The 25216-nt window shown below is 39.9% G+C and overlaps 1 long non-coding RNA gene across 5 annotated transcripts in view; it reads right to left on the bottom strand.

The window, feature by feature from the left end:
- Positions 1 to 25216, bottom strand: part of LOC111932288 (uncharacterized) — a 198278-nt gene that overhangs the window by 17057 nt on the left and 156005 nt on the right. For 4 of the 5 annotated variants that reach the window (XR_015288887.1, XR_015288877.1, XR_015288875.1 and 1 more), the window contains one exon: positions 142 to 238. This is a non-coding gene — a long non-coding RNA (uncharacterized LOC111932288). Of the gene's footprint in view, positions 1 to 141; positions 239 to 23886; positions 23943 to 25216 lie in introns of those variants that run through there. The other variant, XR_015288879.1, reaches the window with a different exon arrangement.

Below are 25216 nucleotides of genomic sequence, written 5' to 3' on the forward strand. Positions count from 1 at the left end.
GGATGGTAATCCACCTAAGGATGTAAATTACTGGGGAGAACAGGAGAGAATTCTAACAGATTTCAGGCTCAGTATGTTTGGCAGACTTATAAATAAGGCCTGTAATTTCTATGCACTTCTCCAACTTACTTCTAAGCTTACCCAATAATAATGTAATCTGTGGTTTGAATGTCATGGCATCCTTCTCCAAAGCTGGTATGTCCTTCAGTAAGAGGGGTAAGCTGATTAAATCCTACACCTGAAGGAAAATGAAGATACAAGCTTGTGAACACATTCAAGGACTGTAAGCTCTGTAATGAAAATACTAAGCACTAGGCAACGCTATCTAACAGCTTTGGCAAGATATAGTCCATGCCAATAGGACTCTTTCTTCAGGTGAAACTTTTATTGTCTTTCCACAATCTGCTGTCAGTAACCTTGGTTAGTCCTGGACTATTTTTAGTACTGGTTGTTTTTTCTTATGAATTGCAACAGTTGCTCTGGCAAATTGACCTGTGTGATTTACTTGAAATAACTAGCCTACAATATAATAGCAGTTTGATAAGCTTCACAAACATCTGAGGAGATCTTTGATTTCTTTTCTTGGACTTGGAAGACAAATGTGATTCCTGTGAGTGAAGACGGAACAAGTTATAAGTGTAGGGCTTTTATTTAGAGACATATGTGCCACACTAAAAAGCCCTTAATATTTCCAATCATTCAAGAATAAATATGGGGAGAAATTATCTTCAGATGATTTTTATCATAGTCACCTCTACACTGAGGTTAGGTACATTCAGTAACAAGAGTCCAGGTAATACTTGCCTTTATTTTTTTTTAAGTTAAAAATGATAAAAAAAAATATACTAACTAAGAAATCCATCACCTATATGATCAGTAAAATACGTTTTCTATACAAGTTGATTCGCTTAGACCATTCAGAAAATCCTATTTTGCAGATATTGCAGCATTCCAAACACCAAAAATGGTCCTTATCTTGACCCAGGACCTTTAAGGCTGGAAGGGACTTTACTAATGATTTCTTCTGTTTTTGAGACAAATACTTAATTAGGTCTCCTATTCCCTTCTTCAGCTTCATAAGTTCTTTCTACAGATTATATATATATGTTTTTAAATATATCCAGTTTGGATCTAAAGAGAGATAAATTGGGAAGTGCTTTTGATTCTTGACTGTATTTCTAGAATTTCTGCATTTCACAAACCAGACCTTACAGTGTGTTTTTGTTGCAGTGCAGTTGCACCACAAGAAATAACTGTCCATAATAAAAAAACCCAATCTTTTGAAATAAGTTTTCTTAAGCTATTGAACTCTTTTTGAAACATTCCTACCTTCATATTAAATTATATTAAGACCTTCTGAGTATACAGTACATAGTAAACAGACCTTCCAGTCACCATTTGTCACCATAAAGAATAGACCTATCTGAGGGGGGAAGATGGGATACAGATAGTGGGGATAATCAGTGAAGAAAAGCTCTTTAAGACTTTGTAGGTTATGGAAGAGTCTACCATTAATGCTGTAGCATTGGGAACATTAGGTGTCACCTGCCAAAACATTGCTTAAAGAGTTCATCATGACAAACTCCTGGGGTAAAGGGATAAGTTGTTTTATAGAAAATTTTGTCTAATTCCTCTGGAAAAAGACCCAAATGCCAGTATATTGAGTGTTACACTGAAAGATATTTATAGCTATTATCAAATGGATCTTTATCAATAAACAAATACAGGTTTACTGAAAAATCATGAGAAACACTTTCAAATCCAGGTGAAGAAACAGCTACATGCTCTCTTGTATACTGATAGTTCAAACAAAACTTTTGGTGTTGGGTTGCATGATAAAGATACATACCTAATCCCCTGAAAAGAATTCTGAAAGACTGATGAGGAGGCTGGTGAATCCATTCTTTTTAACCACAATTATCTGAGCATGTGGGAGAAAGAGAGTGAGAAATAGTCAGCAAGGGAAGTAGGTTCAAGGATTGTCAGGGGAAGGAGCAGGGAGACAGGGCTCCTTGGACAGTGAATTAATCAGAAATGTAGGTTTACAGGTTTCTGATCAGGCAAATTGCCTTCTGTTGATGGTCCTTCTACAATTAGGAAGAGCAGATTTTGACACTATCCCTGTAAATAAAGGAGACTGCATCAAAGATGGGTGGGTTTCCTTTGTTGTTTGCAAGGGCAGAATCCTGTTTCCTCATTTCAGTAGTGATCTGCTGGGAGGAAGATGATGTTACAGAGAACTTCCTGCTCACTTTCCATCATTTTGTGACTGAGACCACAAAGGAGCAAGGAATCCTGTTATCCTGCAGCATTAATGCTGGCCCATGGAAAGCTAATTTGAGAACTGCAGAGACAGCATGTGCCTTTCCAAGAGAGCATGAGATTACGGTGGGTACAATACACTTGATAAAAATGTTGGTATAATGCTTTGGGTGCCAAGCCATCCTGCTGCTGCCCTTCAAGGAGACATCCACTTTGCTTGCCTGGGTTGAATTTTACTGGGAGTCTTTCAGCAACTTCACTTCTAATATGATTCAGATGATGCTGAGGATTATCTCAAGATCTGGGTTTTTTGCATGGTTGGCATTTGGAGTAAGAACTTCCAAGACAGACTTTGCAATAGACAATTCAGATAAACTGGGGTGTCAGCAACTTACTAACAGGTCTTTGCTTAGCATTTTACACAAATTTACAAGCTTCCTTTCTGCACCTGGCTTGCTGCTGTCAACCCTTCTCTCTTCTCTTTCTTCTCCGTAATGTCTCTTGCTGGTCTGTGTAACCGTGGGCAAGCAACAGATGCCTTGCTACCTGTTAACAAGAGCTAGCAAATGACATATTTTCCAAGTGAAGTCGGTGGAAATCCCCTGTCAGCTGTGAATTGTACTATTTAAATTATACTGCTGTGCTGACAGATTCAGATTTGCTACTAACCATGATTGCAAGAAAAATCCAGGTATGGCAGAAAATTATTTCTTACAAAAAAAGCTTTTGCCTTGGAACAACTATAGGGGAAGGCTTTCGGCTCTGTGAGCTACAGATTTCAGTGGCATTTCACTTAATCTTTATGATTATCCATTTGCAGAATCTGTGAGTGGGTTTAAACTTTCCACACTGCCCATGAACTAACCAGAGGAAGTTCTCATGGCTTGTGTTTTGGCCTCTGGTTTTCCCTTATGGGTTTTTATATAATGATTAGGCATCAGGTTCTTCTCACGTGTCTGGATATTTTCCCCCAGGTCAAGGAGCAGCGCAGTACAGGGTGGTTGCTGCTCCTGGAGGGTGGCAGGGCCGGGGAAAACAGGCTCTGGGAAACCAGTTTGGCATCCACAACCTGGGCTGTTGAAACAGAAGTCTGAGTGGTTAACAGGGAACTGCTCCTACCCACTGGCTTTGGGGCAGGAGACAAGGTATTCCTCTACAAAAAGCCCTGTTAGGCTGGGAGATGTGTCTATCCACCCCTTCACCATAACCTCATGGGTACGTAATGTCTTTTGGCCCTTTCTGCCCATATCAGAGGAGGAGGAGGCTGCCTAGCAAGGCCAAAAGGTGGGGATGAAGGAGGGAGGAGAATTAGGAGGAGATTGTGGGTGCTGGTATGTTAAGCTGGGTTCTGTAAGACCTGTGGTTAAAATCCAGGATGAAACTGGAAGCTGCATTATCCTGACCCTCACACCAACACTCTTGATCCCAGCTTGCCCAGTGACTTTAGTGTTCTTTGGAGCCTTCAGGCTGTCGTGGCTGCCTGGGGAGAAAGGCAGCACCAGGCCAACCCCAGTGCCTGGCAGCAGGCTGCCAAATTTTGTTTCTCAATACAGTGAGCATGGAGTGGGGAGAAATAATCTTTGTGCTTAGCCTGTGCATGCACAGTTGGGGTGTCCTGAGTGCTGCTCACTGCTGGGAGTGCAGAGCCAGGCTCTGGCAGCTGCAGACTCTTGGTGGTCTCAATTGCTCATTACCCTCCTGAACTCCGGTGCGATAGCAGCCTCTTAATCTTGGGCGCTGTAGTTGGCAGTGGGAATAGGGCCCTTATATCCTGCAGCTTAAGCAAAGACTCTTAGAATGAAAAGTGGTATAATGTAATCCACAAAGAGGGAATAGGAACAAATATTTGGGAATCAATCTTCCTTATTTCGTGAGCAGTATCCAGTAACCAAGAAGAGCTCAGCAGAAAGTGACCGTGGAAGCACCGGAGAAATGCTTAGTACTTGATCATAATTTAATTAGCTCTCAATAGCTTCCAGGAAAAAAAAATCTCTAAACCTGCATATATTTAAGATAAGCCTTTTGTTTCATTTGTAACCCACAAACTGACAAGGAATTTAGGTCCCTTCCCCCTTCTCAGACTCCATCCTCTTTTTATTTTGTTCTCCATGTTACAGAACTTGATTTTTTCCCCTGCAGTACTTTTCTTTGACCTCATTCCCCCCTCCAAGTAATTCTATCCTGTGCTGCTATGTTCATGCCCAGCCAGAGCTTTACAGATGGCTTAATTATTTTCTTTTCTCAAAGAAAATTCAATCTGATCCCCAATACGCATAGGATAAAATAAAATGAATCAGCTGGGAAGCTGCATTATAAAGGGGGAGGGGTAAAAGAAGTTATGTAAAATTTCATGTCACTGTCAGACTGTTTTCATAGAATTTGTGTTTGAGATTAAATTAAATCTCTAAAACTGCTTTGATAGCTTCATACTTAGGGTGAAATGAAGCAGATGCATTTTACCCCAATACCATGCTTCTCATCTCCCCTTGCAGAGAGAGAATGAGCTGCTTTGTGGAACAGTTCTATATACTTACAGTATTAAGCAATTCTTCTTTTCCCCTGGCATTGGTATTCTTTTATTCAATTTATCTGTACTATGGCTTGGATAATATTTACCAGATGTTAAATAAATAATTTAAGATAACAGAGTCCTGCATGACAGTTGTAGCATTTTGGGTCACCTTTTTATTCAATTTTTTTAAAAAATCACTTCAGTTCAAGATTTCAATATAGTTCAACTCAGTGGTGACACTTAATACTTTTTCCTCTCCTTTAATTTGAAAGCAGTGTTCCTCAAATAGTTCATTTGCCATATTGTTTTTATCTTTAACAAGATAAAATAGACGTAGAGGGTTTACTATTTCAGCCTGATGTCGACAAATATGAAACCAAAGAATATGAAGAGCCAATGTTTTGTAAAAGCCAGTGTTATATAATGAAACCAAATGCACGGTTTGGAATTTAGAAAGAAATCCTAGTGTGAAGATAAAAGGACATGAAAGATAGTAAATGCTGAAATGATACACCACATAATGGTATACTGTCAAGGAAGAAAGATAACATGATAACTTACAGAGCCATCTCAAATCCTACATTGGTACTTGACCTATAGTTTGCAAGGAAACAATCTTTTTGTTTCATCTGGCTCATATTAAAAATAGGAAAAACAAAACCCTTATTTTTTTCCACTCTCACACATATGGTTCAAAATCCATGCAATTTTTAACTGTCTAAAATTCTTTTAAGCAATTTAAGACAGAAAGAATTATTAAATCACTTTTCCATTTCATTTGATGAAAAACTGCACCGCCGCCGTTGGTCTCTGTACTATCAATTTTAAAGCTCGTAGGGCTCCAATTGGTCCTGTGTGCAATCCATCATGAGTGGCATCAGATTTGTATTGCCCAAGTTGGGTGCTGCTGAAGATAGAACTGAATGAAGCCTAACCCAATGTGCAAGTTTACTTTGAGCAACACTTAAAAGCCTTCCCTGCTCTGGCTCTTTCCAGGTTTTGAAATGTGACTGTTTCCCAATTCTTTCTCAAAGAGTTTTCAAAGCATAACAAGTTCTGCTGTCCTCAGTCCCCCTGCACCCTGGGGGCTGCTCTCCTCCCCACCCCTCATCTGCAGGACTGAGGAGCTAAAAAGCTATCTTAGAAATTCACCTTTTTTATAAGATGAGAAACAGAAACCTATCAACCCAAATAATCTGGTTTCCAGAAACGACAGGTTAAAATACCATTAGATTGAAATCAACCTTTCATCTATCTTATGTACACAGTTTTAAACAGCTGTGGTCTGCACATAAATGCTCACAGGTCTGCATTGCAGCTGAGAGTGCTGGAAAATCTTTGGTAATAGCTTTTTTGGATAGAAAATTTGGGTTTAGATTAATTCAAGTTCTTCACTTCAATATTTTAGGAAGGATCCACAAAGCACAAGAGAGGTTTGAGGTGATTCTTTCTACCATCTATGCTGAGCCTATCTGTGGCTGGCACCCAGCTTTTGGTTTTCAGATGGAAAAAAAAGAATTTTTGTTTTTTGAAAGCCAGAAAATCTTTGTCTGGGTTTATCAATTAATAATCTTTAATTTTCAACATGGCTACAAGTTTTTAAGAAAACAAAGCCTTATCTGTCCTGCAATTCAAGTCTATTGAACAAACATTCTTGGAAGATGAGCTTGTCCCAGTTTTCTTGGCTATCATCTTTTCCACTAACAATTCAGGAGGATTTTTCTCACCAGCACTGTGGGTTTTTTTACCCTGTTACAGAACCTAGACCTGCCAAATTTCATATTCTTATCCCCACTCTTCACAATAGCAAAAGCAACCATATAACTTTGTAGACAACACTCTTGAACAAGTAGCTAGAAGAAAAGGAAAGCCATGATTTCTGGAAGCAGAAATTTCTACATTCTACATATATATTCTGGAAGCAGAACTTTGTACAGTGGGACCTGAAGGTGCTCAATGCCTTTTGAAGTCGTGGTAGTTTACCAGTGAATCCTATTTCCAAATGTTATTAGTGACCCTACTACCAGAGAATATAAATCTGTACCCTAAAGAGATGACTTGCTTTTTCACTGGGATCATTGCCAGGGAATAGATTCAGCACAACGCTGAATTTCAAGGGCTAAACAATAACAGGTAATTGCTCACTTAATTGAGAATTATGTGTTTAGCTGGAAAACACAATATCTGAAGGCCCACTCCCAGCTGTTCACAGGTGTGCTTTGCTATTTACATGCAGATATTTCTTACTGTGGAGCTTCTAGCTGCTGCCTTGCTGTGCAGCTCAGGGTTCTTGGGAGGGAGGGAGTGCAGGAAGAGTTGCTCAGTGCTCATCGTTAAACCAATTCAGGAAATAAAAGTGAGTGTCTCTCAGCACAATACATTCCTGGGAGCCTAATCTGAATGAGCAATTCATCAGCATGTTTCTATTTCCAGCAGGGGCTGTGCCAATTAAGAGGGCTGCATATAAACCCTTTCAGTGATGTACACTGGGAGGTAAAAATAATGATAAAATATGGATTTATTTTTTTAGCTATTCCTTTAGTGATAGTGGGAATGGAGCCAAGCGACCCTACTGCCTTCTCCATTCACAGGCTGTTTCCATAAGTATCTGGCCAGCTAAGAGATAAATTCTCTTTTGGAAGTGCTAAGAAACTTGTCTCTTACTTCTTGTGCATCCAGATGGGAAAATAAATGTTCTACTGCAGCCGAGATTTGTTATTGCACTTGGAGAATTAAAAGAAACCCTTGCATCCTTATAGTCAGAGTGTCTTTAGCTAAGCACCTATTGCTGGCTGTGAGAAGATTAAGGGATGTTGAATTAATGTTATCTACAGTGTTTGGTCCTTTTGCTCTTTTAATATGAATATGGGGTGGGGGAGCAAGCACACCTGAGAGAGTCAAGCCTCAATGTCGGGAGATTCTGCTCTGTTGAATCGTGCAGGAAATAAAGAAAAGAGCTGAAAGGACCCCAGAGATTTTCAGAGATGAGGAACTTTGGGATCCTCTCTGCATCACTTCAGTCAGAGCTGTGAAACTCTGTTTTGTACATCCAGTTGTGGTTTTATGCTTTTTCCTTTACTGCCTCATGGCTGCAATGATGCCCTCACAGCAGCTCTGCTGTGAATCCATGAACCTTCAAGGGAGGATTTCATCCACAAAGTGGAGAGAAGCTCCTCTTGCCCTGGTAGGAGCAGGAATTTGTCCCCCACTGAATAAGAGATAGGAGTTTAAAAGCCAACAACATTCCCACAAAAGGGAACTAGGTGTTGGAGCTTTCCAGTGGGATCCTCCTGGGAGGCAGCAATTGCTCCCATGTCCCAGCCCCTGCTGTACCACTGCCAGTGCTGGACTGCTGGGTGGTGGGCACAGTGCAGACCCAGTGTGAGGATTCCTCAAGTCCAAGGCTTCCAGGAAAAAAAAGGAATGTATTTTGCTGAAATACTAAAGGTTCCATCTCTTGTTTACACTGTGGTGCAAAATGAACTTGAGACTTTTAGAAACAAAAAACACAAACAGATGATTTCCACACTGCTTTGGTACAGTAAGTGGCCCTCATTCAAAACCTTGCTCTAAGGGCTTAATTTGAAGTTTCTTCTGTGTAAATTCAGGTGCCAAGCCACAAGAATTGTTTGGTGTGTCTAGCAACAGGAGGGCAGTGAAAAGGTGCAGAAAACATTTCCCATTCTCTGCTCTCATAGCAGGATTTGTGTTAAAAAAAAACCAGCCCTGGCCAGCTGGGATGTCACAAATGCTTTTTTAGATGCAAACCTGAAAACTAGGAGAGGTCTTTGATGCTGGTATGTATCACAGATTGACTGGCAAGTGTGTTCCTTATAGCACTGAACAGGCCTGACTTAAAAGTATTTAAAGAAACATTTTTTAAAAGTACCAAGAGAGCAAACAAAGTAGTCTTTGGATGACCTCTTGTTTCTCTTGACTAGCAGTAGCATTCATTAATCTCCTGCATATGATAAAGTCAGCTGTTCAGCTGGCTCCCAGTAAACTAGACTCCTTTAATTGACAAAGCCCCTGCCATCTAAGAATTTGGTTCATTTTTTCACATCATGCTAAAAGACTAAATAAAATCCAATCTTCTGGAGCAATATTGAGATATTACATCCAGATGAAGGGTGGGTGTCATAAGAGAACAGGCTGCTAGCAATATTCTCTAGGCTTCTTGCCATCAGCTTGGGTTAAAATAGTGAAGCTGAGGTAAAAAGTAAAGCAGTTTTTATTCCTGCTGACATATTAAAAAAAAGGTATAGAGGGCACTTCATCAAGTCCTTTTTTTTATATGATTATTGACCTGGGAGTTAAAGGTTTATTGTATTCCTTGCTTCCTAATACAACACTTGTTTCATCTTAGAAAATGCTGTGCTTTATATAGTAAATATACATGCTGTAAGATGACAGGAGAGAAAAAAATTATTCAGATTCATACTCAGATTGGATTCCAAATGTCCATGAATGTGTGTAATGGAAGGTGGAGATTTCATATTTCTCCCCTGCTAATTTCATCAGGATGAGGCTGCACTATCTGTTCTGCTTTTCAGAGTGTGTCAGCCCTGCCTGGAGAAGCTTTTATTGTGTAATGGCAGAATGTTGTCCCTACTGTGCTGGGTTATTGAAATAAGAAGCAGAGGTACTACAGTCAGATGTACACAAACCCTTATACCAAGCTGACAATTGCATTTACAGTTCTCTTCAACTGATGCTAAAACATTTATGCCATTGAAAGCTGCAAGGCATTAAATGAGGAGCACATTGAAGTGATGATCTGCACAAAGCCCATGGAGCAGCAACCTGAGGAGCTGGCGTGGCAGTGGCTGCAGGGGCTGGGCAAGGGTGGCACAGCTTACACCGCCCAGAAAAACCCACTGTAAATGAGTTTCTCCAGGTCAGTCCTGCAGCTGCCTGAAGCTGTGGTTTGGGGGAGTGCTGGACATCCTCTGGCCATGGGGGTTGTGTGGCAACACGAGCACACACACTCTAGGGTGCAGCGTGGCTCAGGGAAGTGTTTTCCCTATTGATGAGCACAGTTTCATGAATAACTGTCTAGTTTCTGCTCCTCTCCTCCCATTGTTATTCTGTTTTCCATTCTGCTCTTCCCCTCCCCACAGCAGAGAGGGGACTTTCATAACACAAGAGATACCCAGGGAATACCGAAGCAATGGTAACTAAGGCACACTAGGGAATATTAAGGGCAAACCCTGTACTGATGGCTATGTGCAGCAGAAATATTCTGTATATTGTTAGTTCCATCTCGTCCTGACCTTAATATTCCCTCCAGGGCTTTCTTCCTTGGCATACAGTGCAGCAAATACCTAGGGAATATTGCAGGAAAAAAAAAAAAAAAAAAAAGAAAAAAAAGAGAGAAAATTATCTAGCTACCTAAGGCAATTGAAAAGTTTTAAAACTGCCCAGTGTAGTTGTGTTTCACAACTCCCATTTAACAGACAATGCCTGTCTCTCAAAATATCTGCTTGGAAATGTGGAGCCAACAGGGAAGTTGGAGTGCTCTGACTGTGTGTCCTGCCTGTATCCAATTAACAGCAAACTATTTAAAAGGAAAGTGATCAAATGGAATGAATTCATTTAAAAAATAAAAATGGAAATAATGTTTTTACAATAGAGATTTATGAGTTTGCTGAAATGGGGTGGTTTCTAAGCTTTTGAGAGCAAAGCCCATTCCCTTGGGAAAACAGTCATACTTTTATTTATTGTTGGTATTAGATTTGGGGCTTCTAGGCGCAGTGAGGGATGTTTTGCCTTGTGTTGTACGAGTCCTTCCCAGAAAGAACTTGGAACCCAAATAGAAGAGCTAGAGTAGGGAGTTATGGCAGGATAAAAAGAAGTAATGAGCTGCTCAACATCTTCAACTTAATGCCTCTGTCTTCACCTTCTGTCTTAAGTTCTACTCTTCCTGCACTGTCCTCCAGAAAATGCCCCACGCAGCCTTTGAAAATGATGAGATCTTCAAAATGAGATTGCAGTTCTTAATGCTGTAATAAATGACAAATTAGCTAGCAATGTCTCTGTTTGAAACAGCGTGATTCTCGTTGGCTTCAGGATACACTTGGTAGAGAAATTCATGTGTCATGGATGTGGTTTCAGGCTCTCTGCAAATTCAAACCAACGTTGCTGAGCTGGTTACATTTGGGCCTTGTCTCCAAGGGTGGTTTTATATTTTTTTCCCTGGAACTGGAACAGCTGTATTTTAAATGAAAGGCTAAGCCTCAGGAAAATTAATTAAGAAGTTGAGTCTTTACAGCCAACTGCATTGTATGTGTGTTCCTCATGCCAGTTATAGATACTATATCTGGCAATAATTTGCACTCTCAACAATTCTATTTCATTTTAATTTAGCAAAATGATTCTGTTTCACTACTGAAGTCACAAAACCAGATTAAAACATCAATCCAATTAAATACATTTATGTGTGTGTTTAATTTTATGCATACAATTGTTTCTGGTGACTTCCATTTCTATGTTTCAAACTAAGGACATGCTTAAGCTTTCCAACACTGATCTGATTTGACAGTAACACTGGTTTATGATTTTGGTCCTGGCAACAGAGCCAATGGAATTTCATCAACAGTGGATTTGACCCACTGCATTGAAAAAAGGTGAGAAAAGGTTTTAGGAGTTCAAATAGACTCAAGACTTTGCAGTTCAGTAAAAAGATTGCCCAATATATGCCCCTCAGCAAACTTCTCTTGACTACTACAGTTCTTTTGCTCTGCCCTGTTTTTGTGTTTCATCCTGGCTGGAAGGATGACCCAGACATCTTTCTGCTTGCGACAGAAATAAATTATAATGGAAACCATAAGGGAATAAGGGATATTTAAACATTTACAGTCATGGGCATGTCACAATGGGGACAAGTAACACTTTGCTATGAAGAAATGGCAACTGAGATGGAGCTATTCAGACAAAAATAAAATCCTCAGACTCATCCAGATTTTCAGAACCTATTTTTGTTGAGGTAGTCTGCAAAAGTCTAGCTTCTGTGATGTTTCTTTCCATATCCTACATAGCTATTGGAGAATAAGTCATAATTAAATATGTATAATAGGAAAACATCATGATACATACATATTCAAGAGGAAATGTTAATTGATGGGCATAAGGGAATTTCTAGTGCAGAATCTGACCCTCAGAGATGCTGTCTTTGAGAACTAGCTATCTAGATACTTATATTACTCCCAGCACTATGATATCTGGGGGCCTTGCAAACGTTAATGAACTTATCCTCACAACCACCTTGTGAGGCTGGGAAGTTTTAGCATCGACTTTAAGGGAGTACAACCAGGCCCTAGGCATGCAGTAGCAGCCACAGAGGAGCTCAGAAGGAATCATGCTTGCTTCAAACAACATTAACTACTTGTTGGATAATAGCTGGGGATAATGGCACATACAGCGTCGAGTGGGTTGCCCCTCTCCCATAAATAATTTGGAGAAGAGAGCCTATGAAACTCCAGTGAGAGAGGTTTTGTAAGGAAGTGGGGGAAATAATACTGCTGAGCTATGGATTCCCTTCTCTCTTCCCCTTCCCATCATGAAAGCCTGATGGCTTTCAGTCATTTGCAGTGGTAGAAATGTGTGTGTGTGTGTGCGCATGCGGGCGTGCGTGCGCATGTGCTTAGCAGTGAGGAATGGCCTCCAGAAGGGGAAAAAGAGCTTCAGACACTTTTCCTATAGGTGCAGACAGATATGTAGTGAAAATACAAAATTTATATTTTTGTCCTGTCTTGTGTCTGGTTTCAGTCATATTGCCCACTGCAATGGCCATCAAAATGAAACCTTCTGTCAACTCCGGCTTGTGAAAGGGCTCGGCCCATGCCAGTGCAGTAAGGAGTCATCTTAAATTCCTGAGTGCAGCAACTCAGGTGGGAATTGCACAGTCAGTTTTGGTCATTTTTCTCTATCAGAAGGTCACATATCCCATACAGGTGTGGCATACTGTTTGAAGGCGAAATGACTTTTGCACATATCCCGTTCACCTTTTGGGATGTAATTTAAGAAGGGACCTTTCCTAAGGCACAGCGCATATTTGGGCACAAAGGAGGAAGCAGCCTGACAAACTGAACAAAGCAGAGACATTTTCTCTCTCTCCTGAATGTAAAAACAGGGAAAGTGCAAAGCACAAGCATGCTTCATAAATTCCAGCTGCTGTCACTCAGAAGTGGAGAGGAGTACAGGGGAATATCTGTTACTTACAGGCACCACAACAGTGGGGTTTTGTCCCCCACTTCCTGCAGTCCAAGGCAGATTTATGCTTAGCCCCACTTGCTGTGAAAAACCAGTGGCCAAACTAATTTTGACTGCTCTGGGAACAAAATGTGAATCTGCAGTAAACAGCCTCAAAGCATTTTGGTGGGAGGAAATTCTTCAATGCTCTGCTTCTGTGAAGCCTGGAGAATTCTCAAAAATATATGTATATGTACCCAGCTACTTCCCCAATATCCAGAGGAACTTTGCCAACCTCCAAGGACATCTGATATTGTCCTCACACTACAGAGGGCTTCTCATTGCCTGTTCTGCTAAAGTGAAAGTTTGTCCCCAGAAATTTGGTTGCAGGTTTGGGTCATTGAGTGTTATAATCACAGTCTAATCAACAATGTCATTTCTATTTTGCAAAGCCATCATCCAAATTAATTATTTCCCTATTCTTGTGATCAGAACCTCTGAATGACATTTTCCCTTTGCTTTTTAGAATGGGAGATTTCAAACCATTAATTGTGCTACTAAGATGCACAGAATAAACTGTATAAATGGCAGAGAACAGGGACAAAAGGAAGCTCCTACTCCCCCTGAGCAGTTAGAAAATACACCAAAGTTCAGCAGAAAGCAAAACATGGCATTTGATTTTTTCTTTTCAGGGAGGAGAAAATTGCAGCTAGCACATAGGGCAGATGTAATTTTTTTGTGAGCTGTGTTGTACAATTCCTTAAGGCTCTTTATTGTTGTTTTTTGGTTAATATGAACCCCTCCACTGATTGCAATTGGAGTTGCATGTGTGCAATGACAGCATAGGCTAACAGCAGAAAATTTGACAAGCTGGCTTGATTAGCTTTCGTTGAGCTTTGCAGCACGTGCCTTTCTGTGTGTCTTATGAAGCTTCTTCTTAAGTGAGGAGGAATTATTGCTTGATCTTCCTTATGTGCTTTCCTAGACATGAAGAAAGGGGTGAGGACAATAGCCTCTGTACTGGGATCTGGCAAAAAAAGCCAGTTAGAAAATATGCTATTATATGATTTTTTGAATAAAATAAAAAACTCAGTTTTTGTGGGAATGTTTCCATAATTCTGAGTCCACTGGTTAGAGAGTATTCAATTTTTAATCTTTCTGGAACAGTAACTTGTCTTTAATTATTGCACAACAGCTAACACAAGAGAGTGCCTGGTTTCAGGTGAGGAAAAAAACCTATTACTAGTGAATAAGAAAAAATAAGACAACATTTGTAGATCTGAAGTCAGAGGAAAAAAAGTACACAAAATAAGATTCTACGTGCTCAAAGAAAAAAATTGGAACCTTACTTAAAGAATTATTAAAAAAACCCCTCAATATTTATAAAACATTTAAGGGTATTTCTAAAGGGAGATGATATGCAACCAAAAATGTGCCACAGACAGATTCTATGTATATTTAAAGATAAACCAGAAACTTACATTTTTTAACTCTTTAATGAAAACCAAACTGTTATCCGTTGTTATTACATTTCCCTGAATCAAACATCTTTTGCCATTCTTTAGCACATCCCAAATAGCAGCCCCTGTTAGATTGGAATGCTCAGTCTGGAAGTTTATTTATCAGAGGCACATTGCTAGAACAAAATCTGAGCGAAGGTCTGATGATTTCAACATTGGATTAAATCAACCATTAGCTCCTACAGAAGTGGAAAGGCAAACTCTGTCTCAGTTAAATACATGAAAGCGTATTGCCATATTGTTCTGCAATGGATTTGTGATTTATTATACTCTTTCTTTTTGCAGTTGAGAGAAAGAAGGTTTTAGTTCACGCTGACTTAAAGCCCTGGAGTCTAAAATGTTAATGAACATGCAGACAAGTTTTGCTTACAAGCTTGTGTTGTGTTGTGTTGTGTTAGGTGGTTTGAAATTAAACTAAATCTCTACCCAGATTAATATGGTAAAAGTGAGCTTGCTCAAAACATAACACAGATTCATTTAATTCATAACAAAGGGTTCACATTAGCCCTGGCTGGTTTTTGTTTTCTTTGAAAAAATGCAGTTTTAGCAATAATGAAGTGCTTTCTAAATTCATTGTAGCTTTGCCAAATTGTCTGGAACAAAACCATGATGTTGAAAATTCTGTAATGTTTTATTTCATTATTTTAAAACCAGAATGCTTGAAATCTACGTGATTTTTTGTTTTGAAATTCCCTTTAATACACTTAAAAAGTAAAGCTGCTTTAAAAACTTCTTGAATTTGGAAGGATTTGTTCAAAGTGAAACACTTTCTGATTCTACAAAACTGAGGGGTTTTTTCAGAGACATTTAATTCCTCGGCTTTAATGAGAATTGAATTCTCCATTTAGAGTAGAAAAGGTGTGTTTCTTCCTAGCATTAGTATAAAAAGCCCTAATAAAGATAAGCCATTTCCTAGGAACAACTGTCAGCAAGTCCAAATAAAGACAATGCAAGACCCTAGGATTCAACTTGACCTGAAAATGTACACAAAAACTGCCTTTAATTGGATCTGAACTTACATCTTTTATAGTTGTCTTTTCCCTCACAAGGACTAGGCTACATGAAATGAATATTTTGTTTTATTTTGTTTTGTTTTAAAGGACTGGATTAAATATAAAAAAATCATCTTTAATTCCAGATTTTGAATCTTTTAAGTCTGAAGCCAGAGAAAGATATTATTCCCATTAACTCAAACCTTCCCTGCTTATTCAAGCCCCATTTTTCTCCCCCCTGGCTCTGTCAGTATAAGATTACCAGCAGTTTTATAAGCCCTGGTTTCCTCCTCTTCTATATCATGCTGTGCTTTTCCTCTTCATTTACTGCATGGCAGCATTTCTTTTACCACATAGGGCATGTCTTCATCTCCCTCTCCATTTTTGCTCTCCATTTGGGATGTTATTGAACCTAATAATGCCACTCTATAAGCCTGGTAAGATGCATACATTCTAAAAGCACTCTTACTTTCAGGTAATGGAATTCCTTAATTATTTCATATTTTCCCAGAAATGAAAATGTATTGATGAGGTATTCTAGCACATATTTTTCATATACCATCAATATGTCAGCTTAACCACATTGGGATTGACAACTATAAATCCCTTATCTGTTCTGTAAAGGGAGGGAATGGGACTAAAAGCTTGGAAAAAGAGATCAAGGCCAGACAAGGTTTTGAAGATTATGGTTGTGAAAATATCTGAAGAATATAGAGACCAGGGCTGTACTTAAAATCTCAGCAAAAATAAGAGGCATTCAGACAGATCTTTGGCTGATGTAAACCTGCACAATGTACAAAAAACATTAACACTGGGAAGGGGCTGGCCAAGTGCCTTCTGCTTGAGGCATAACATTCATGATTTAGCAATCTGTGTTCTGAGTGATGGATCTGGGCTGATATTCACCAGGTGAGAATCCAAGCCCTCATCTTAAAATCAAGATGGTTATTGCATACCTTAAATAAATTCTGAGCAGTTGTTGCTTGGAAAAAATAAAAAGCCAACCAGTTATTGTCTGTTATTATTTCACATTTGCCTCAAATTGAAGTGTATAAATCTGCCTGCTTACCCTGGCCTCTGCTTTCAGAAAGCTCACTATAGTAGTTATCTATTGCTTTCTTGAATTGCTGTTTGATATTTTATTGGCCACCCAGAAGGGTAATAGAGCAAATAACATGCTGATGTTAAAATACAGCTCGGGAAGAACATTTTGGTGTGTGTATGTGTCTGGGGGTGCACATGTGTGCTTGTTTACAGCAAAACCTTTGCAGGGGGAATATTAAGCACAACTGGACCTGAAAGGTTTCACTATTTTCTTCCACAGTCTGTATTCATCCTGATTTAGACCAAAGCAAAAAAGCTTGGAAAAAGGCTGTTAAAATTTCATTTCAGAAGCTCGAATACTCATATTTTCAAAGAGCCCAGTCTCTCTGCATCCTTCAGATGTTCAACAAAAAGTGACACTAATGTCACCTGCACCAAGCAGCATCTGATTCCAGCCTGGATCCTGCCTGTGACCAGGTCTGAATCCTGTTTGGCAGCAAAGGTGGAAGAAAAAGTGGCTCCAGGTGAAGTTCTTAGCATTTCTTGGGTCCTGGAGTTGTTAAAAAAAAAAAAAAAAAAAAAGTAATTAAAAAAAATTCTTCTGGTGACCAGGGCATGGACTCTGAGAAAAATTCTGCCTTGGTTTGGGCAATATTTCTTTGGACCTAACAGACACTGTGAACTTCACAATTTCAATTAAATGTCACCATTTCTGCTGTAACTGTGTGTCATCAGATGGTTTCTGACCAGCCTTTCTTACTGCCAAACTCCACATCTGACAAGCTCTGTCTGTTTTTCACAGCTCATTTTAAGTTTCTTTGCCCCTACAAAGACATATGGCACCATCCTCAAATTTGCTTTATTTAGAAATATTTCCAACAAAACATCATGGTCTACCAATGGTTTAATTCTTACTCGAATTTGTATAAAACTTCAGGTACCAAAAACCTCCACAAATTTTAGCATATGTAGTCAAGTGTTAACTGTGCATAGGAGGCATATGAAAGCATTCTGGTTTAATTTGAAATTTGCTCTGTTCAGGATCATCCAGACTTCAAAATCTGGGATCACTTTGGGTGTTCCTCAACTAAACCAGAGCCATGGGGAGCACAAAATAGTAGAGGCTGCTAATATAGAGCTTGTGAATATTCAGTGCACTTTAGCCTATGTCACTGGATTTAAAGGCAGTTTGTAAATCAACTTCCCATTCTGTGGCTTCCATTGCTGAGTCCAGAGGTTTAGTCTGGGCAAAACTTCCAAAAACAACAGATACCAGTGACTCATTCTTAATATTTCAGTGCTAAATAAGACATGATAATTAAATATAAATGGTTTAATTTTTTTTTTTTCGCTGTATCTCAATGTACGGGCTGTGAACAAATGAGAGCAAGGGAGGCAAAATCAGACATTCAATGTATCAAATGCAATAAATCCTCTGAGGCTAATCAGCCTGCCTTCCCCCACTAACCTCAGCCCCACGCTATGCCAAATAGTGAAAGCAGATGTCTCATGAACAGGTAAAAAACAATCTGAATTCCCATTCCCCACAACCGAAACAAATGTTGGATTTGGGGTTTTGATTTGGGAAGCTTCCAAATTGAACTCCATGAGACATTTCATCCAAAGCCCTTCAAAGAAACAGCCCAAAAAGAGGAATTCAATTTAGCTGGCACAAGGAGAGAAGATCTATTGTAATATGGAAGAAATTCAAATGCGATAGGAGAGCCAAATGACATTTCAAATTGCTGTGATTTATCTTGCCTTGCTTACCTATATTTCTTCAAAATAGCAAGCTAACAAACCCAGTTATAATTCTTAATACACAGAAATCCTTCCATTTCCTTGTCTCTTTTACCCTCTAATTTTCTTCGAAGAATTGCAACCAAAAATGCTCCATCTTTGGTCTTAGAAAACAAAATCTTTCCTCTAGAGTATGCTATGATCTTCATGTTATTACTCTTGGCATCAATCTGTGCATGAAGAACATATTTCTAAGGTGCTTCACTCCTCGAGACAATGTAAATTAAATAAGGAAGATCTTACATTGGAGTAGCTGAGTCAAGAATTCTTGCCTCACACAAGAATATTCCTGCCTTCTATACACAAGAATATGTGTGTATTGCAGGTTTTTCTTGACTAAATATTTCAGGAGCCTACAAGTACGATTTACACCAGCATTCCTTGTGCTCTGACCTGCAGGCTGGCTAGCTGGTTTGAGACAAGCCAATTCTGCAGGCAGGAGCTGACACTATCAATAGCCACGTGCCTGCTTACACACACAGTGAAACTGGAATTTCTGTGCAGCCCTTAGCAGCCTCTGCTCCAAACCAGAGCTTGGGGCTGGGCTTGGTTCCTTTCTGGGTGCTACATGTGTGGCCAGCACCTTTTCCCCATGCACATTTGTGTAAACTGCTGCTTGTGTCTCTCTTCTGGGAGTACCTGGAAGAGCAAAATCATTAGGTGAGGCCACTTTTCTCCATCTGAATTTTACATCTGTTGAAGGCACTTTTGGATCACAATAGTGTTTCCAGGTAAATAATATATATATTAAACCTGAGGGCAAGGTGGCTGGACAAAACTCAAGGTGAAGATTTTACCATTTCCAGCCCTTCCGTGGAACCTCAACACAATATTAATAGAGTTTTGCAATGACATGAGACATTAATAGAGTTTCTTTTTCAGAAAATGGCAGAGGAGGATGCCTTTTTCTCCTTCCTTTTTCTTCTAATACTTGTACCGCTGAAACAGCCCTCATTGCTCGAGCTGGTCTCATACCTGCATCTGTACAATTGTCTCTACAATGCCTTCTGTTGTTTGGGGAACTGCGGGGGAGATAACTAGCAGGAAAGGAATCTGATCTCAGTGGGTCTTTGTGAGAGTTTTGATGCAACCTTTAGCTAATTAGTTTCATTTAATATAAATTCTCATGGCTGAAGCTCTCAAGAGACAGGAGGACTGTTCTATGAAAGGAAGAACTCTTATCCTTAGCAACACTTTTGTATGTACTACCTTCTTGGGGGAAAAGGGGTAAGAGGTAGGCTTTGAAAAGCCACTACTGCCAGAACAGAGTTGGAGGGTTGAGTTTTGTGCAGTCACTCCTGTGTGATATAAGAAAGTAGTTTCTAAAACATGCATCCATAAAATTCCTGTTGATTTGCAGAACAAAATTAAATTTCCCAAAAAGCTGTGGAGACTCCGCCTAGTTAAACTGATGGTGCATTGTAGCAAACTTTCAGAGTGTTAAAGAGCACAACATTGCTGTGAAATGTTTCCCTGTCTTTCATGGCTTCCCCTGACCACAGCCCTTGCAGTCAAGAAATGGGTCCTGAAATGGAGGCGAGAGCTGATCTGAGCAGTCTGTAACAGCCACAGGGAGCTCAGGAGTGTTTCTGTAGGTGTCTGTGCTGCTCAGCACGGGATCCTCTGTGTCAGGATCCAGGAGAGCCCTGCAAGGACATGTTTATGTAGCAAAGGTAAAGGGAAAACAGAGAACCACATTCCTGTCTGATGCTCAGAATATAAATCTGTCAGAGTAGCCTTCGGAAGAGATTTTGGCCGGGGAGTAATGAAGTGAAGGAACTGTAGGTGAGTACAGATGACTTAGTAAACGAACGTAATGGCTGATTGGGGAATTAGCAGCACCGGGGAAATTTGGAGTGAAACATACCCTGAACTTTCTCAGTGACTGTGCCACTCAAGTTCACTGAACACGAGAATTTCCTCAGAATTAATGGAGATACTGTAGAGAAAATCAAGTATTGCTTTTTTGACATTTTTTCCGTCGCTTGCAAAGCTCCTTCCCTCTCTCTTCCCCCTGGATTTGGGTGAACTGAGAGTTGTGCTGGTTGTGAGTTTGCACAGTGCCCCAAATGCTGTGATGGGGTGGGAAAGAGCTGAAAAAACCGCCAGGTTATTTCTATTGAAATTCAATCTTAAATGCTCAACAAAACCTGTGTCAGTTTGGAAAGCTAGAGCTTAAAACACAGGAACTCCACTCCAAATTCTCCACTCCAGAAGAGATCTGTGATTTAATTGATTTAAAGTAAAGCTGGATTTATTTAGTTAAAAAGGAACCTGATTTGTTTCTGGTTGAGATGATAACCTTTATGACCTTAAAATATATGGAAAAAAGATGGCAAAAGTGTCATTCTACTTCATAAAGCCTGAGCATCCTAGGCTGATACACAGAGCAGCACAGAGGAAAATACTCTGCCTTTTGTATTGCATTGCTCAAACACTTTCAAATAATCAATAAAAGAATGAACAATGTCATTCTGAGAAATAACACCGATGTAATTTTATTTTTGATGTCTGTTTTTGTCTCTTCTTTCCTACCACTTTTTTTCTTCTTATTTCCATATATTTCCGTTCCTCTTTCCCTTTATTTTCACTCATTTCCTTTATCCTTTGCCAGCTGAGTCCCTCTGTTAATTTTCCTGCTCCTTTACTCTTATTAATTCTCCCCACCCAACTGTTGCCTGGGTTAACTATTCTGGTAAGGCAATAGGATTGGAAAAGCCAGCACTTATTTTGAGAAGACCTTATGGGGAAAGAGGATTCGTACTGCAATCTCAGGTGAGGGTCTAAACATTTCCCAAATTCTCTGACCCCTAAATATGAATATCATTTGACTTTGAATAATGAGCTATTCGTTCATCTCTATATAAAACTTCATGTATCCTGACAGTTCCCTATTGCCTTCCTGTCTGAAGTGGCTCAGGAGTATAAATTATTCTAGCGAAGGTTGGCAGTAATTTATGCTCAATAAATTGACTATAGATCTGCGTGTTTCAGTAGGTAGCATGGGAAGGACTTATACATTTTGCTAAATTCCCTCATTTGTTCTCGGACAGACTACTCGCCGTCCTGGGGCTGATTGTGAGTCCCAAATTTCTGTGATAGGCAGGCACTCTTTTGCCTTCAGTAAAACTGCTCCTGTGGCAAGGTACTGGTGTGAGGAAGAGGGGTCCAGGGTGGTCAGTGGAAAGTCACTGGTACAACAATGTAGGAACAATGTGGAGGTCATACTTTGCAATATATGTAAAGGGCAACTAATGAAACAGCAAAGGCTGTTGCTAAAAAATCCCCCCTCGCTTTAACTGGCAGAAATTTATTGTTTCTTTTTAGACTGAGATTTCCCACAAGAGCAAGAAACAGCCTGTGTAGTCTTTTGTTTTCTTTTTTATTATTTGTTTCTTTTTTTTTTTTTTTAGTGTAAACTGGACTAGTTCCTTTGTAGGACTTTGTAGAAAAGGGTGATACAATCCTTTTGTCCAAGATGCAAAAAGCAGAAAGTAATTCATCACCTTTCAAGTACAATTTATTATGGGTCAGGGAGAAAGGTTTCACTCATGATCATTAGGTTTCAGCAGTGCAGATGCTGGACATGATGAACCAATGAGGCTTATCAGGTGTGATAATCAAAACAGATTTTCCTTTGTATCTGCTGTCTCTCTCCCTTAGAGATATCTAGGTTTTGGACACTGATTACAATCTCATAGATACAGACATAGTCCTTTATTGTTCTGTGTGGAAATTACTGTGCAATATTTTAAATTGGAGTGATGGAAACAAATACCATGCCTGAAAGTTGGATGCAGGTTTTGAACCTGCCTGCCTGGGCCCCGTGGGAGCAGCAAGGGCAGATCCTCCTACCTGGCCCAGGCACAGTGACTGCTCATCTCTGTCCATGAGTGCCATGAGTGCATGCTGTGCCTCACTGCAGCAGGGCAGTGAGTGGGGCAGGCACACTCACTCCATGGCCCACATGTGGTCAGGCTGCTGACCTGGCACTAAATGTATGCACAGAAACCTGGGGCCAGATCCTGCTGTGAACACTGCCCAGGCAGATCCCTGTGCAGGGGATTTGTCACTGTAGACAAAAGTCTTTGTGTAGCTGCAGGGATCTGTCTGCATGTAAAAATCTGGCTTAGGGTAATCAACATAATTAAAGGGCCAACCTTGCACTGTGGTGTTATTCTGGCTCCATGGATCCACTGCAAATGTGTCTGACGAATTCAGGGAATCCACAGCACCACCTTTTCCATCCAGTACCCATGTAATTCAGCTTTTCTTTGCAGTTTTATAAACTTTTCTATCAGCATTGAATTTGTGTGTCTCACCCCTTTACTTTATAGCTTCCCAGCATTGTGAGGTGATCACACACTGAGAAATGGGAAAGCAAAATGCACACTGAGAGGGTTTGCTGACAGTGTGCTTTCAGTGCTTGTCACTTGTATAAACAGAGGCACCAGCAGTTCCAGGTACCTCACCCAGCCCAATCGCTGTGGGGCAGAGGCAGAAACAGATTCTCTGACACCCAAGAGCCAAATTCTACAGATTGGTGTTGAAACCTCTGAGTTTCCCTGAAGGCAAACTTTGCTGCACTAGATACCTCTGTGCATCTGTATCTCTAAGGCTGTCAAATATTTTCCAGCTAGGAATGAGTTTAAATATCTATACTCATATATATACTAGAAAGACACACATGTATATGCACATATGCACCCATATCCATGTATTCTTATACAAAATTATCTGTATTTCTTATATAAAATTATATAAAATTGCTATAAAATAACAGTAACTGAGGATTCATGAGTCATGTTCTGAATGCTGGCACAATCCTGGCCTTATGGGAAATCAAATCATTTGTGACTGCAGTGCCTGATAGAACAACAAAAATATTAGTCTCATCCTCTCCTCTCCTCTCCTCTCCTCTCCTCTCCTCTCCTCTCCTCTCCTCTCCTCTCCTCTCCTCTCCTCTCCTCTCCTCTCCTCTCCTCTCCTCTCCTCTCCTCTCCTCTCCTCTCCTCTCCTCTCCTCTCCTCTCCTCTCCTCTCCTCTCCTCTCCTCTCCTCTCCTCTCCTCTCCTCTCCTCTCCTCTCCTCTCCTCTCCTCTCCTCTCCTCTCCTCTCCTCTCCTCTCCTCTCCTCTCCTCTCCTCTCCTCTCCTCTCCTCTCCTCTCCTCTCCTCTCCTCTCCTCTCCTCTCCTCTCCTCTCCTCTCCTCTCCTCTCCTCTCCTCTCCTCTCCTTTCCTCTTTTTTTTTTTCTTTACAAACTTCTGAGTACAAATGACACTTCTTTTTCTGTCTTTTAAAGGACATGTTACCTCTACAGATTGTGTTTCCCATCTGGAATTGCATGTGGGCAGTAATTGGGGTTATCTGTGAGTTTGAGGATGTTAGACACTAATAGATGTGGGTATTTCAAGGGAATAAAAATACATCTCATGTCTTTCCAACAGTGATTGTTGCTTTTTTTTTTTTTTTTTTTTTTTTTATGGGTAAGATAATTAAATTAGTTATTTCCCCCACTTCCTCCTTTACATGAGTATCTCAGACATGAGTGAACATGTGCTCTCTGGTGCCAGGATAATGGTCAGCTTTTATTACCACAACGTCAGGACTTTCATTTTCTTCCCTGAAAACAAAAAAATAACATCAGAATAAGGAAAATATATCTTCTTCCACTCTCCCCCTGTCTCATCATAAATAAGAGAAACATTCTGTTGGATTACACATATTTGAACAGTCCAGAATTATGTGTCCTCCTTTGTTTCTCACACAAATAAGTGAAAATAAGTAAATGTCTGCTTGCCATTCTCTGTAGGAATGAACTTAAACTGGACACTAGTTATGGCTGTAGCTGGGCTTTGCTGCCACATTCCCAAGCACCTGTCAGGAAGCTGCTGCAGGGATCAGTGCAGGGACATTGAGTTTCCACACAACCAGCTCATGGGCTCTACATCCATTATAACTCAGGCAACTACTCTTGGGAGTATTTCTAGGTGCATAAGATTTACCAGATGTGGAGTTTCTAGGGCCTCAATTCAATGTCTTCTCCAGGAGTTAGTGCCATATGTCCTGAGACACCCTGTGCAGACAGTGCTGATCCATACAATGACACCTGCCCACTGAGCTGTGCCAAAAGGGCTCACTTTACTCCCCAGATCACCTTCACTCATATTTTTTACACAGTAGTTCAAAGTCAGTGATTCTTTGACATTTCCTCTTGATCATTATCTTTCTTCTTTTTTTTTTTTTTTTGTGCCTTTAATTGTAAAACAAACATCAGCAAGTTTTGGCTAGTTTGTTGTTTTTATGTTTGTTTTGTTTTTTATTTTCTCCCTCAAATAGTTGGCAAGTGACTTTTATAAAGTATTATCAGAATTCCTTCAATGCATGGACAGTCAGACTAAGGAAATGTTTTGTCAGGAAAAGGGGGAAGGGAAGAAGAAAGATAAGTTGCTGTCCCTCAGACTATATCAGATAAGGATGTTTCCTAAGGAAAAAAAAAAAGCTTAAATTGTAACAGGAGCAGAAGCATTATATATTTAATTGCAGGAGCTACTGGTCTTTCATGATGAGAACCTCTAATCAAGGGCTTTGATTATAAGGGACACAGTTGAGATAAATATCTTATTCAACATTTTGAAAAGAAAAATTCCTCTGCCTGGTCTTTTAAGAACATATTAGGTACTACAAGCTACAACTGTGTTGTGAATCAAACCTACACTTTAATGAGGATATCTTTTACTTTGTTTAGCTAAAATGTGAAATACTGTCCAGTCTGTGGAAAAGCTGCTCCATCCAGATACTGGCACAGGAAAATTCTTAAGAAAACAGCAAATGAGACATGCATTGAATGCATTGCTGAAGATGACCCATCAAGTGGGGCTCTGATTCCTTCAGTAG

This window comes from Cyanistes caeruleus, chromosome 7, assembly GCF_971803275.1.
Source record: "Cyanistes caeruleus chromosome 7, bCyaCae1.hap1.1, whole genome shotgun sequence".
In the NCBI taxonomy this organism is placed as follows: Eukaryota; Metazoa; Chordata; class Aves; order Passeriformes; family Paridae; genus Cyanistes; species Cyanistes caeruleus.